The 16,347-nt window shown below is 46.1% G+C and overlaps 1 protein-coding gene and 1 long non-coding RNA gene across 4 annotated transcripts in view; one reads left to right on the forward strand and one right to left on the reverse strand.

Annotated features, from left to right (window-relative positions):
* Positions 1-16,347, reverse strand: part of LOC137562653 (uncharacterized) — an 84,044-nt gene that overhangs the window by 50,758 nt on the left and 16,939 nt on the right. The gene's annotated exons all lie outside the window — the stretch shown is intronic.
* IL27RA (interleukin 27 receptor subunit alpha) overlaps positions 6,717-16,347 on the forward strand; it is an 86,097-nt gene continuing 76,466 nt past the window's right edge. For all 3 annotated transcript variants that reach the window (XM_068274186.1, XM_068274188.1, XM_068274187.1), the window contains exon 1: positions 6,717-6,966. The gene's annotated coding sequence lies outside the window, so the exon portion shown is untranslated. The remainder of the gene's footprint in view (positions 6,967-16,347) is intronic.

The following is a 16,347-nucleotide window of genomic DNA, read 5'->3' on the forward strand; positions in this document are numbered from 1 at the left end:
CACACACCACATACACACACCACATACACACACCACATACACACTAGCAAACGCACCACATACACACACTATATACACTAGCACACACACCACATACACACTAGCACACACACCACATACACACACTATATACACTAGCACACACACCACATACACACACCACATACACACTAGCAAACGCACCACATACACACACTATATACACTAGCACACACACCACATACACACACTATATACACTAGCACACACACCACATACACACACTATATACACTAGCACACACACCACATACACACACTATATACACTAGCACACACACCACATACACACACCACATACACACTAGCAAACGCACCACATACACACACTATATACACTAGCACACACACCACATACACACACCACATACACACACCGCATACACACTAGCAAACGCACCACATACACACACTATATACACTAGCACACACACCACATACACACTAGCACACACACCACATACACACACTATATACGCTAGCACACACAACACATACACACACTATATACACTAGCACACACACCACATACACACACCACATACACACACCACATACACACTAGCAAACGCACCACATACACACACTATATACACTAGCACACATACCACATACACACACTATATACGCTAGCACACACACCACATACACACACCACATACACACACCACATACACACACCACATACACACTAGCAAACGCACCACATACACACACTATATACACTAGCACACATACCACATACACACACCACATACACACACCACATACACACACCACATACACACACCACATACACACTAGCAAACGCACCACATACACACACTATATACACTAGCACACATACCACATACACACACCACATACACACACCACATACACACACCACATACACACTAGCAAACGCACCACATACACACACTATATACACTAGCACACACACCACATACACACTAGCACACACACCACATACACACACTATATACACTAGCACACACACCACATACACACACCACATACACACTAGCAAACGCACCACATACACACACTATATACACTAGCACACACACCACATACACACACTATATACACTAGCACACACACCACATACACACACTATATACACTAGCACACACACCACATACACACACTATATACACTAGCACACACACCACATACACACACCACATACACACTAGCAAACGCACCACATACACACACTATATACACTAGCACACACACCACATACACACTAGCACACACACCACATACACACACTATATACGCTAGCACACACACCACATACACACACCGCATACACACTAGCAAACGCACCACATACACACACTATATACACTAGCACACACACCACATACACACTAGCACACACACCACATACACACACTATATACGCTAGCACACACACCACATACACACACTATATACACTAGCACACACACCACATACACACACCACATACACACACCACATACACACTAGCAAACGCACCACATACACACACTATATACACTAGCACACATACCACATACACACACTATATACGCTAGCACACACACCACATACACACACCACATACACACACCACATACACACACCACATACACACACCACATACACACTAGCAAACGCACCACATACACACACTATATACACTAGCACACACACCACATACACACACCACATACACACTAGCAAACGCACCACATACACACACTATATACACTAGCACACACACCACATACACACTAGCACACACACCACATACACACACTATATACACTAGCACACACACCACATACACACACCACATACACACTAGCAAACGCACCACATACACACACTATATACACTAGCACACACACCACATACACACACTATATACACTAGCACACACACCACATACACACTAGCACACACACCACATACACACACTATATACACTAGCACACACACCACATACACACACCACATACACACTAGCAAACGCACCACATACACACACTATATACACTAGCACACACACCACATACACACACCACATACACACACCGCATACACACTAGCAAACGCACCACATACACACACTATATACACTAGCACACACACCACATACACACACCACATACACAATAGCAAACGCACCACATACACACACTATGTACACTAGCACACACACCACATACACACACTATATACGCTAGCACACACACCACATACACACACTATATACACTAGCACACACACCACATACACACACCACATACACACTAGCAAACGCACCACATACACACACTATATACACTAGCACACATACCACATACACACACCACATACACACACCACATACACACTAGCAAACGCACCACATACACACACTATATACACTAGCACACATACCACATACACACACTATATACGCTAGCACACACACCACATACACACACCACATACACACACCACATACACACACCACATACACACACCACATACACACACCACATACACACACCACATACACACTAGCAAACGCACCACATACACACACTATATACACTAGCACACACACCACATACACACACTATATACACTAGCACACACACCACATACACACACTATATACACTAGCACACACACCACATACACACTAGCAAACGCACCACATACACACACTATATACACTAGCACACACACCACATACACACTAGCACACACACCACATACACACACTATATACACTAGCACACACACCACATACACACACCACATACACACTAGCAAACGCACCACATACACACACTATATACACTAGCACACACACCACATACACACACTATATACACTAGCACACACACCACATACACACACCACATACACACACCGCATACACACTAGCAAACGCACCACATACACACACTATATACACTAGCACACACACCACATACACACACTATATACACTAGCACACACACCACATACACACACCACATACACACACCACATACACACACCACATACACACTAGCAAACGCACCACATACACACACTATATACACTAGCACACATACCACATACACACACTATATACGCTAGCACACACACCACATACACACACCACATACACACACCACATACACACACCACATACACACTAGCAAACGCACCACATACACACACTATATACACTAGCACACATACCACATACACACACCACATACACACACCACATACACACACCACATACACACACCACATACACACTAGCAAACGCACCACATACACACACTATATACACTAGCACACATACCACATACACACACCACATACACACACCACATACACACACCACATACACACTAGCAAACGCACCACATACACACACTATATACACTAGCACACACACCACATACACACTAGCACACACACCACATACACACACTATATACACTAGCACACACACCACATACACACACCACATACACACTAGCAAACGCACCACATACACACACTATATACACTAGCACACACACCACATACACACACTATATACACTAGCACACACACCACATACACACACTATATACACTAGCACACACACCACATACACACACTATATACACTAGCACACACACCACATACACACACCACATACACACTAGCAAACGCACCACATACACACACTATATACACTAGCACACACACCACATACACACTAGCACACACACCACATACACACACTATATACGCTAGCACACACACCACATACACACACCGCATACACACTAGCAAACGCACCACATACACACACTATATACACTAGCACACACACCACATACACACTAGCACACACACCACATACACACACTATATACGCTAGCACACACACCACATACACACACTATATACACTAGCACACACACCACATACACACACCACATACACACACCACATACACACTAGCAAACGCACCACATACACACACTATATACACTAGCACACATACCACATACACACACTATATACGCTAGCACACACACCACATACACACACCACATACACACACCACATACACACACCACATACACACACCACATACACACTAGCAAACGCACCACATACACACACTATATACACTAGCACACACACCACATACACACACCACATACACACTAGCAAACGCACCACATACACACACTATATACACTAGCACACACACCACATACACACTAGCACACACACCACATACACACACTATATACACTAGCACACACACCACATACACACACCACATACACACTAGCAAACGCACCACATACACACACTATATACACTAGCACACACACCACATACACACACTATATACACTAGCACACACACCACATACACACACTATATACACTAGCACACACACCACATACACACTAGCACACACACCACATACACACACTATATACACTAGCACACACACCACATACACACACCACATACACACTAGCAAACGCACCACATACACACACTATATACACTAGCACACACACCACATACACACACCACATACACACACCGCATACACACTAGCAAACGCACCACATACACACACTATATACACTAGCACACACACCACATACACACACCACATACACAATAGCAAACGCACCACATACACACACTATGTACACTAGCACACACACCACATACACACACTATATACGCTAGCACACACACCACATACACACACTATATACACTAGCACACACACCACATACACACACCACATACACACTAGCAAACGCACCACATACACACACTATATACACTAGCACACATACCACATACACACACCACATACACACACCACATACACACTAGCAAACGCACCACATACACACACTATATACACTAGCACACATACCACATACACACACTATATACGCTAGCACACACACCACATACACACACCACATACACACACCACATACACACACCACATACACACACCACATACACACACCACATACACACACCACATACACACTAGCAAACGCACCACATACACACACTATATACACTAGCACACACACCACATACACACACTATATACACTAGCACACACACCACATACACACACTATATACACTAGCACACACACCACATACACACTAGCAAACGCACCACATACACACACTATATACACTAGCACACACACCACATACACACTAGCACACACACCACATACACACACTATATACACTAGCACACACACCACATACACACACCACATACACACTAGCAAACGCACCACATACACACACTATATACACTAGCACACACACCACATACACAATAGCAAACGCACCACATACACACACTATGTACACTAGCACACACACCACATACACACACCACATACACACACCACATACACACTAGCAAACGCACCACATACACACACTATATACACTAGCACACACACCACATACACACTAGCAAACGCACCACATACACACACTATATACACTAGCACACACACCACATACACACACTATATACACTAGCACACACACCACATACACACACTATATACACTAGCACACACACCACATACACACACCACATACACACACCGCATACACACTAGCAAACGCACCACATACACACACTATATACACTAGCACACACACCACATACACACTAGCACACACACCACATACACACACTATATACACTAGCACACACACCACATACACACACCACATACACACACCGCATACACACTAGCAAACGCACCACATACACACACTATATACACTAGCACACACACCACATACACACTAGCACACACACCACATACACACACTATATACACTAGCACACACACCACATACACACTAGCACACACACCACATACACACACTCACAAACTAGCACATACACCACATACACACTAGCAAACGCACCACATACACTCGCTATATACACTAGCACACACACCACATACACACACACTAGCACACACACCACATACACACACCACATACACACACCACATACACACACTCTAGCACACACACCACACACACACACACACACTCTAGTAGCACACACACACCACACACACACGCACGCACGCACACGCTCACACACATTCTGCCAGAGATAATTACGTCATGTCTGTGTGGGGTTTCACCTGAGATCAGCAACAGGGTTGCCAACTTATCCCTTTAAATACTGACACATATAAGTTATACAGGTTCTGGGGCTTCTCACAGATAATCAGTGCCTAAACTACATCTAACTAGCCACAAGACATGTATAATTCATAAGCGTCCGTATTTAAAGGGATGAGTTGGCAACACTGATCAGCAATGAGGAAGGCGAGAGTGTGAAAGAAGGAAGTTTTGAAGTTTTACCATTTATTGGCTAACTTAAAAGAATAAGTGTAAGCTTCCAGCAAATAAGCCTTCCTCAGACTCTGCTTTTATTGATGGCTAACACGGTACAATACTCTGCTGCTACTTCTTGAGTGAGAGCAGAGCTCAGAAACGTGAGCGCAGATTTCACAGACACAGCGGGAGGAAGTGACAGCACAGGGGGAGTGGGAGTGCACTGTGGGTGTAGCATTATTATTCAGGATTATTACTGTAAGGAGGTGGAGTAGAGGCTGGGACAGGGAACTCTAGAGGGAACTCCGGCTAGATGGCCAGGGACACACAGGAGGAAACACAGAAGGGGGACAGGGACACAGCTGAGGCTCTGAGCTGGTGACACTGAGAGGAGAGTGACAGCCAGTGACAGCAGGAAGGTAAAGGGGAAGTATGAGGAGATATAGAAACTGAGCAGCGGAAGTCAGAGCAGCATCGGACACACATCGTGGTGCCAAGATAATGATCAGATCCGCTCCTGACAACAGGTAAACTGCTGACCTCCAGGGATTCCTGCCACACTTCGCTCTGCTTGTTTCCTGCCAATCAGAATTAAAGGAAGCCTAAACTGAAAGGGATATGCATGTTTCCTTTTAAACATTACCAGTTGCCTGGCTATCCTGCTGATCTCTTTGGCTGCAGTAGTGGCTGAATCACACACCTGAAACAAGCATGCAGCTAATCCAGTCTGACTTCAGTCAGAGCACCTGATCTGCATATTTGTTGAGTGCCAGTGGCTGAAAGTATTAGAGACACAGGATCAGCAGGAGAGTTAAGGTTCGTATACACGTCCGATAAAGATCGTTCGTTACGAACGATTCGTGACGTTTACACGATATTCAAATTAGACTGAAAAGATCGTTCGTAATGAACGATTGTGTACACACGTGAACGATATAAGTATAAAGTACTGAACGACGAACGATAAAAAAATGCGTGCGCAAACGGAAGTGACGTTATGACAGGCAATAAGAACATGCGTTATCGGACGATCTTTGTACACACTGCAACGATTGAACGATTATCTTTCGAAAAAATCCGCCGGGTTGGATCGGTCCGATTGAACGATAACGATCGTTATCGTTCACAAAAACGATCGTTCACACTTTTTGAACGCACGATTATCGTTCCGATTGTCGTTATCGTTCGTTTTTGAACGATCGTTATCGTACGTGTGTACTCAGCTTTAGGCAACTGGTATTATTTTAAAAGGAAAATTCATATCCTCAGTTTAGGTTCCCTTTAAAGGGACCACTACAGCGAAAAAAAGTAAGCAGTTAAAATCTGACAGAACCGACAGGCAGTGGCGTAACTAAGGAGCTTGGGGCCCCAGTGCGAGTTTTACATGGGGCCCCAAGCACTCTACTGATATGGTTCCCCAGAACCTGCCAAGGGCAGCTGCAGTGTCAGAGAGGTGTACTTAGAGTAAGGAAACAGTTTGCTAAAGTGACACTGAAGCAAAAAAAAAAGTATGATATAATGCATTGTATGTGTAGTACGGATAATTCATTTGTAGCAAAGAAAAGAGTCTCATATTTATATTTCAGATATATAGCTTTTTGTTTTTAACTTTTTTTTTATTGAGCAAAAGTTTCAAGTGTATAATATATAGTTTTTTTTAATGCTGGGAATACACCAAACGTTTGTTACCCTGATAGATGGTTCGATAGATAATTTCCGACATGTCCGATATTCCTTCCGATCGTTTTTTGGCTCGATTTCTCATAGAAGTGAATGGAAAAAGATAAGAAAAACAAGCGGGAGATAAGAGAATCGAGCGCAGAATTGAGCGGAGAATCGAGCGGAAAAACGTATCGTGTGTACCCAGCATAACATTGCATCATTCTGTACTATTTGCAATTTACACACAACACTCTGGATTTTAAACGATAAAACAGAGCAGAGCTAATGACCCTTTGAATTTCCCTGCAGTAAAACCTTATCTAAATATGTCTCTCACTGTTTCTTTGATGTATAAGGGCTTGTTCACACTAAGGGCGCTTTTGCCTTTTTTTAAGCACCAGTGATTTTCAAAATCGCCCTCAGGCCCCATTCACACTAGAGCGTTTTGCCGTGATTTCAGCAAAACGCTCAAACGCTAGCGCTTTTTCAAAGTGCTAGTGTAATTAAAGTCTATGGGCCTGTTCTTACTTGAGCGATTTGCGGGAAACCATTTTCAGGCAATTTCCAGGCGATCACGTTTCAGTGCTATAGAAGCGCAAAACGCGATAGCCACAAAATCGCCGCACTGTTCAGCGATTTTTCCGCGTGAAATTGCGGAAAAATCACTCATGCAAAACGCCGGCAAAAATTGCCCGTGTTTTGAAAATGCAGGTGTGAACAGGGCTAAGCACTTGTGCAATAAGATTCCCTATGATAGTTCACATCTGAGCGGTTCCTGTACCATTTTCAGGGAGATTTGCCTCAATGGAAGTATAGGGTAATTGCAAAGCGCTTTAAAAAAGCTCTGTGTATAGCAATTTCCCCAGTGCTTTCACAAATAAATACATTGTATTTATTCATTTCCGTCTAGTTCACTTTCAGACTGATGTCAGGTAGTGAAAAATCAGAATCTCTCGGCAAAAGCGCTTTTTTTCTCTTTCAGCTGGAAATGAATAAAAACAATGTATTTATTCGTGAAAGCGCTGGGCAAATCGCTATACAATGCGTTTTTAAAGCGCTTTGTGATTTCCATAAACCTTCCATTGAGAAAAATCGCAGCATGCAGGTAAGCGCTAAAAAAAAATAAAAGTCGCAAAACGCTGGCATCAGTGATTTTGATTTCAGATGTGAACAAGGCCTTAGGGCTGGAACCCTCTAGAGCAATTTTCTGAGCGTTTAGGGAGCGATTCAAAACGCTAGCGATTTCCCAAAACGCTCAGCTAATGTTAATGGATGGGCCAAATTCCACTGGAGCGATTGCGATTACCAAATCACAAAACGCAGGACATGCAGCATTTTTAGGCCTCTTGCACACTGCAACTGATTCCGATTCAGATTCCGCTTTTTAATCAGTTTTTACATCCGATTCAGATTCTGATTTGCAGGTAAAAACTGATTAAAAAGCGGAATCTGAATCGGAATCAGTTGCAGTGTGCAAGAGGCCTTAGTGTTAGCGATTAGCATTAGAGTTTCTGCAATGTAAAGTATATAAACGCTGCCGCAATCGCTCGTCAAAACCTACACAGAGTGATTTTGCTAGCATTTTGAAATGACTGCACACTGTAAAAAAATTAAAAATTACTTGAAAGGACCAATCAGAATTAAAAACACTAATCACAAATCGCTACACAATCGCTGGCAAAACGCTTACACTTTTTAAAATCGCCAGAAAACGCTCATGAAATCGCTTACAAAATGCTCATACAAAACGCTAGCGATTGCGATTAGTGATAGTGTTTTGTAGTGGGTTCCAGGCCTAAGTGCTTCAGAAAACAGGACTGTCTCCGACCCAAGTGAGGTCAAATAGCTCAGAGAAGCTCTTTTGCATAAATAACAACTTAAGGTTCTTAACTCTTCCTGTACTGGAAAACAACATGAGACTAATTTCTTTGCTACTGATGTTCTATTGCTTAGCTGTACCACACATACAATTCATTATATCATAAGCTTATTTTCACTTCAGGTTTGCTTTAAGGATTACCACTATGCAATGCAAACATAGAGGTGCTCATTACCAGCACAGCACCAATGCAAAGCTAATAAGGTGGATGGAGGAGGGTCTCTAGTGGGCCCCTCTGGTCCAGGGGCACCGCTGCGGTTGCAAGCTCTACATCCCCTATTGCTACGCCACTGCCAACAGGTTTTGGACTGGTCCTTCTCCTCATAGGGGACTCTGGGTTTACTTTGTTTTCAGAAGCATTGCCTGAACCGCAGATGCTCAGTCTAACTGAACATAATAGTGTGCAAGTGAGTAGGGAGACTGGCTGGTATCTTACTATTTTGGTGATTAAACTGCTTTCAAGAAATGCTTTTGAAAACAAAGAAAACTCGGATAATACCCCATGAGGAGATGGACTAGTCCAAAACCTGTCAGTTCTGCCAGATTTAAACTGCTTACTTTTTTTCGCTGCATTGATCCTTTAAGTACACAAACTGTTCATAGTATTCATAATCTGTTGGCCCTCATATAACATGGAGGTGATAAAACTGGATGTGTGTATCAGGCTTAAAATGAACCTGAGGTGAGAGGGATATGGAGGCTGCAATATTTATTTCCTTTTAAACAATACCAGTTGCCTGGCAGTCCTGCTGATCTTTCTGGTCAGTAGGGTCTAAATCACACACCTGATCTCCATGCTTGTTCAGGGTCGCTGGCAGTATTAGAGGCAGAGGATCGGCAGGGTTACCATGCAATGTGCATTATTTAGGCCTCATTCACACTTAGAAACGCAAACCAGCTGCGATTTTTGCAGGAGTGATTTGTTTCCGCAATTTCACGTGGAAAAATCACTGAACACTGCGGCGATTTTTTCGCGATCGCGTTTAGCACTTCTATAGCACTGAAACGTGATGGTGCAGGCGACACGTTTGCGTTTCGCGGTTTTGGCGATTTTGGGTGATTTGTGATGATTAGCATACATCGCCAAAGTAAGAACGGGCCCATAGGGTTTCATTACACTAGTGCTTTTAAAAAGCGCTTGCGTTTGAGCGGTTTGCCGAAATCGCGGCAAAACGCTCAAGTGTGAATGGGCCCTTAAAAGCAAACAAACATGTCATAGTTATGTCAGCCTCCGTATCTCTCTCACCTCGGCTAGATTGAGAGTGGTGTGTTGCATAATGCACACATTATAATGTGTGTGAGCTGCAATGGAGACTGGATAGACTTTAATCCAAAGCCTGCATGCAGCGAGTTAGAATAACGCAATCCATTACAATGCAGAGATGTGATCAGGCCCATAGAAGTGTACAGGCGGTGAGTTTATATGCAGAATTATTCTGCAATGCAATTGATTTACTGTGAACTAGCCCAGTGATCTGCGAACTTGGCTTTCCAGCTGTTAAGGAACTACAAGTCCCACATTGCATTACAGGGGTCTGACAGCCACAGTCATGATTCCTAAAGGCAAATGTATTGTGGGCCTTGTAGTTCATTAACAGCTGGAGAGCCAAGTTTGCAGATTACTGAACTAGCCCATAGTCACCAAGTCCAAAGAAAAAACGTACTTCTTAAAACTGTCTCCACGCCAGGGCCAGGGCGAGGCAGAGGCGAGAGAGGCTCCAGCCTCAGGGCGCAGTGTAGGAGGGGGCGCACAACTCACTCAGCTATCATTCCCCTATTGAGTTTGACTCGGGGAGAAATAAGAAAAGAGGATACATGGCAATGACTGCAAGCCAGATAACTAGAGATTAGGGTGTTGGGGGCTCTGGGGCACCTCATAGTCTAATAACAATCAGTGTGTGATGCTGGGGTGGGAGGGATGGGGAGGGGCGCACTTTGGTTACTCAGCCTTGGGTGCTGGAGGAGCTTGTCCCTCCTCTGCTCCACACTGCTATTCTTTGATCTCTGAATGCAAGAAATGTGGCTAGATTTATGGCAGAGAGCTTTTGTTTACAAACTGCGAAGATAGATTAAACAATAGCAATGTGCTGCTAACATATTGAACTGCTATTACATTATTATGCATTCAGCGGTGGTTCATTCGAATGGTACATTTTTCAGTCTGCATAACTTTGCCTAAAAGTACATAAAATTTGCATCAACTTGCAATTATTTGCATCATTCCAGTACTAGCTGAATGTCAGGTGAAAGCGGAAGGGGGAGGAAGAACTGTGATGTTCCACATTACTTTGGCTCAGAGGGAGAAAGTATAGCTATACAGGCTGTTAGGGTGCTTTCACATTGACACATGGTGTGGCGTTGTAAATGATCCTGTTTTGCACACTGTAATGTGGAGCTGTCCAAATTCTCTGAACAGTTCACACCTCATTAGTTGCAATGTGATGCAAGGGATTTCATTGTCATTAGTGTTGGGCCGAACCTCCGATTTTCGGTTCGCGAACCGGGTTTGCGAACTTTCGCGAAAGGTTCGGTTCGCGTTAAAGTTCGCGAACCGCAATAGACTTCAATGGGGATGCGAACTTTGAAAAAAAAAAAAAATTATGCTGGTCACAAAAGTGATGGAAAAGATGTTTCAAGGGGTCTAACACCTGGAGGGGGGGATGGCGGAGTGGGATACATGCCAAAAGTCCCCGGGAAAAATCTGGATTTGACGCAAAGCAGCGTTTTAAGGGCAGAAATCACATTGAATGCTAAATGACAGGCCTAAAGTGCTTTCAAACATCTTGCATGTGTATACATCAATCAGGTAGTGTAATTAAGGTACTGCTTCACACTGACACACCAAACTCATCGTGTAACGCACCGCAAACAGCTGTTTGTGTAGTGACGGCCGTGCTTTACTGGTGCGCACCATGGCGAGAGTGCAGGTTTTGGTGGCTTTACAGCCCATATGGTCACCTGGCTGATGTAGCTGAATGACAGAACAGTGACTGTCCAGCTGATCAAATTTGGTCTGACCACAATGAGGCAACGACCTTATTATCGTGGGTGTGCCCCCCGAGACACTCATCTAGGCGCCGGTCATTGCTCCATTGTGATACGCAAGCCCCTTCACCATGGCAAGGTAATGATCACGAAGGGGAATGGGCGCATGTACATGCCTTTTCTTTTGTTGTTGCAGCTGCCCACAGTGCAGCCAGAAAAATTAGGCAGTCATGTACACGCACCCGAAAAATTATTACAGCGGCCGCTGCTAGCAGCGGCCTAAAAAATTCAGCAATCCGCCTGGAGTCCCGGACCCTGTTGGTGGTGGCGGAGAAGGTAGTCAAGCGGCCTGCAGGCAGACATGCTGTGTGGAGGGACTGGGAGCGACTTAGTCTTCTTGGGGCAGGCCAGGCAGCCAGTCACACGGCGTGCAGGCAGAGATGCTGTATGTGCGGGGACTGACTTAGTCTTGGGGCGGGCAGCAGCCCTCCGGGATCCATGCCTCATTCATTTTGATAAAGGTGAGGTACTTAACACTTTTGTGACTTAGGCGACTTCTCTTCTCTGTGACAATGCCTCCAGCTGCGCTGAAGGTCCTTTCTGAGAGGACACTTGCGGCAGGGCAGGAGAGAAGTTGGATGGCAAATTGGGACAGCTCTGGCCACAGGTCAAGCCTGCGCACCCAGTAGTTCAAGGGTTCCTCATCGCTGTTCACAGCAGTGTCTACATCCACACTTAAGGCCAGGTAGTCGGCTACCTGCCGTTCCAGGCGTTGGTGGAGGGTGGATCCGGAAGGGCTACGGCGAGGCGTTGGACTAAAGAACGTCCGCATGTCCGACATCACCATGAGATCGCTGGAGCGTCCTGTCTTTGACTGCGTGGACACGGGAGGAGGATTAGTGGCAGTGGTACCTTGCTGGCGTTGTGCCGTCACATCACCCTTAAAGGCATTGTAAAGCATAGTTGACAGCTGGTTCTGCATGTGCTGCATCCTTTCCACCTTCCGGTGAGTTGGTAACAGGTCCGCCACTTTGTGCCTGTACCGAGGGTCTAGTAGTGTGGCCACCCAGTACAGCTCATTCCCCTTGAGGTTTTTTATACGGGGGTCCCTCAACAGGCAGGACAGCATAAAAGACGACATCTGCACAAAGTCGGATCCAGTACCCTCCATCTCCTCTTGCTCTTCCTCAGTGACGTCAGGTAAGTCAACCTCCTCCCCCCAGCCGCGAACAATACCACGGGAAGGTTGAGCAGCACAAGCCCCTTGCGATGCCTGCTGAGGTTGTTCTCCTGCCGCTGTCCCCTCCTCCTCCTCCTCCTCCTCCCCCAAAGAAACACCTTGCTCATCATCCTCTGAGTCTGATTCGTCTTCTGCACACGACTTCTCTTCTTCCTCCTCCTCCCCCCTCTGTGCTGCCGCAGGTGTTGAGGAAACAGCTGGGTCTGATGAAAATTGGTCCCATGCCTGTTCCTGCCGTAACGGTTCCTGGTCACGCTCATTCACAGCTTCATCCGCCACTCTACGCACAGCACGCTCCAAGAAGTAAGCGTAGGGAATTAAGTCGCTGATGGTGCCCTCACTGCGGCTCACCAGGTTGGTCACCTCCTCAAACGGCCGCATGAGCCTGCATGCATTCTCCATCAGTGTCCAGTTGTCGGGCCAGAACATCCCCATCTTCCCAGACTGTTTCATTCTACTGTAGTTGTAGAGGTAGTGGGTCACGGCTTTCTAGCAGGCTGTTCTAGCAGGCGGGAGAACATGAGCAGGGTCGAGTTCCAGCGAGTCGGGCTATCGCAAATGAGGCGTCTCACCGGCATGTTGTTTTTGCGCTGAATTTCCGCAAAGCGTGCCATGGCTGTGTAAGACCGCCTCAAATGCCCACAGAACTTCCTGGCCTGCTTCAGGACATTCGCTAAGCCAGGGTACTTTGCCACAAATCTTTGAACCACTAGATTCATGACATGTGCCATGCAGGGTATGTGTGTCAGCTTCCCCATATGCAAAGCGGCAAGCAGATTGCTGCCGTTGTCGCACACCACGTTGCCTATCTCCAGGTGGTGCGGGGTCAGCCACTCATCCACCTGTTTCTTAAGAGCAGCCAGGAGAGCTGCTCCAGTGTGACTCTCCGCTTTGAGACAAGCCATGTCTAAGATGGCGTGACACCGTCGTACCTGGCATGCAGCATAGGCCCTGCGGAGCTGGGGCTTTGTAGCTGGAGAGGAGAACTGCCACTCAGCCAAGGAGGAGGAGGACAGCGAAGAGCATGTAGCAGGAGGAGAGGAGGTGGCAGGAGGCCTGCCTGCAAGCCGTGGAGGTGTCACAATTTGGTCCGCTGCGCCCTGCTTGCCATCGTTCACCACCAGGTTCACCCAATAGGCTGTGTAGGTAATGTAGCGGCCCTGCCCGTGCTTGGCAGACCAGGCATCCGTGGTCAGGTGTACCCTTGACCCAACGCTCTTCGCAAGAGATGACACCACTTGCCTCTCAACTTCACGGTGCAGTTGGGGTATGGCCTTTCTCGAAAAATAAGTGCGGCCTGGCATCTTCCACTGCGGTGTTCCGATGGCCACAAATTTACGGAAGGCCTCAGAGTCCACCAGCCGGTATGGTAACAGCTGCCGAGCTAACAGTTCCGCCACGCCAGCTGTCAGACGCCGGGCAAGGGGGTGACTGGCCGAAATTGGCTTCTTCCGCTCAAACATTTCCTTCACGGACACCTGACTGCTGCTGTGGGCAGAGGAGCAGGAACCGCTCAAGGGCAGAGGCGGAGTGGAGGAGGGTGCCTGTGAAGGTGGAAGGGAGAAAGCGGCAGAAGCAGATAATGCACCTGATGGAGGAGGAAGAGGAGAAGGAGGGTGGCTTTGCTTTTGTGTGCTGCTGCTGCTTTTGCTCAGGTGGCCATCCCATTGCGGTTTGTGCCTTTTCTCCAGGTGCCTTCGTAAGGCACTTGTCCCTACGTGAGTGTTGGCCTTTCCACGGCTCAATTTTTGTTGGCAGAGCGAACAGATGGCTTTGGTCCGATCTGAGGCACACACATTAAAAAATTTCCACACCGCTGAGCCACCCTGGGATGTGGGCACTATGGGGACCTCAGCAGCTGATGCTGAAGGGCAAGTTGGCTGGCTGTACATAGGTGGCAATACATGGTGCCGGACACTGCCACCAGCTGTTTCTGACGAAGAGCTGCCCCAGCTTCTTTCAGCAACTTCTCTCCTCCTCCTACTCTCTGACTCCCCCTCTGAACTGTCCCCCTCTTCATCTCCTCTATTGGGTACATACAGAGGATCCCTATCATCGTCATCATCGTAATCATCCTGCCCAGCTTCGCTTGCCTCAGACAAATCCAAACATGCACCAACATCAGTAGGTCCTTCATCCTCC

The sequence above is a fragment of the Hyperolius riggenbachi genome, chromosome 3 (assembly GCF_040937935.1).
Source record: "Hyperolius riggenbachi isolate aHypRig1 chromosome 3, aHypRig1.pri, whole genome shotgun sequence".
NCBI lineage: Eukaryota > Metazoa > Chordata > Amphibia > Anura > Hyperoliidae > Hyperolius > Hyperolius riggenbachi.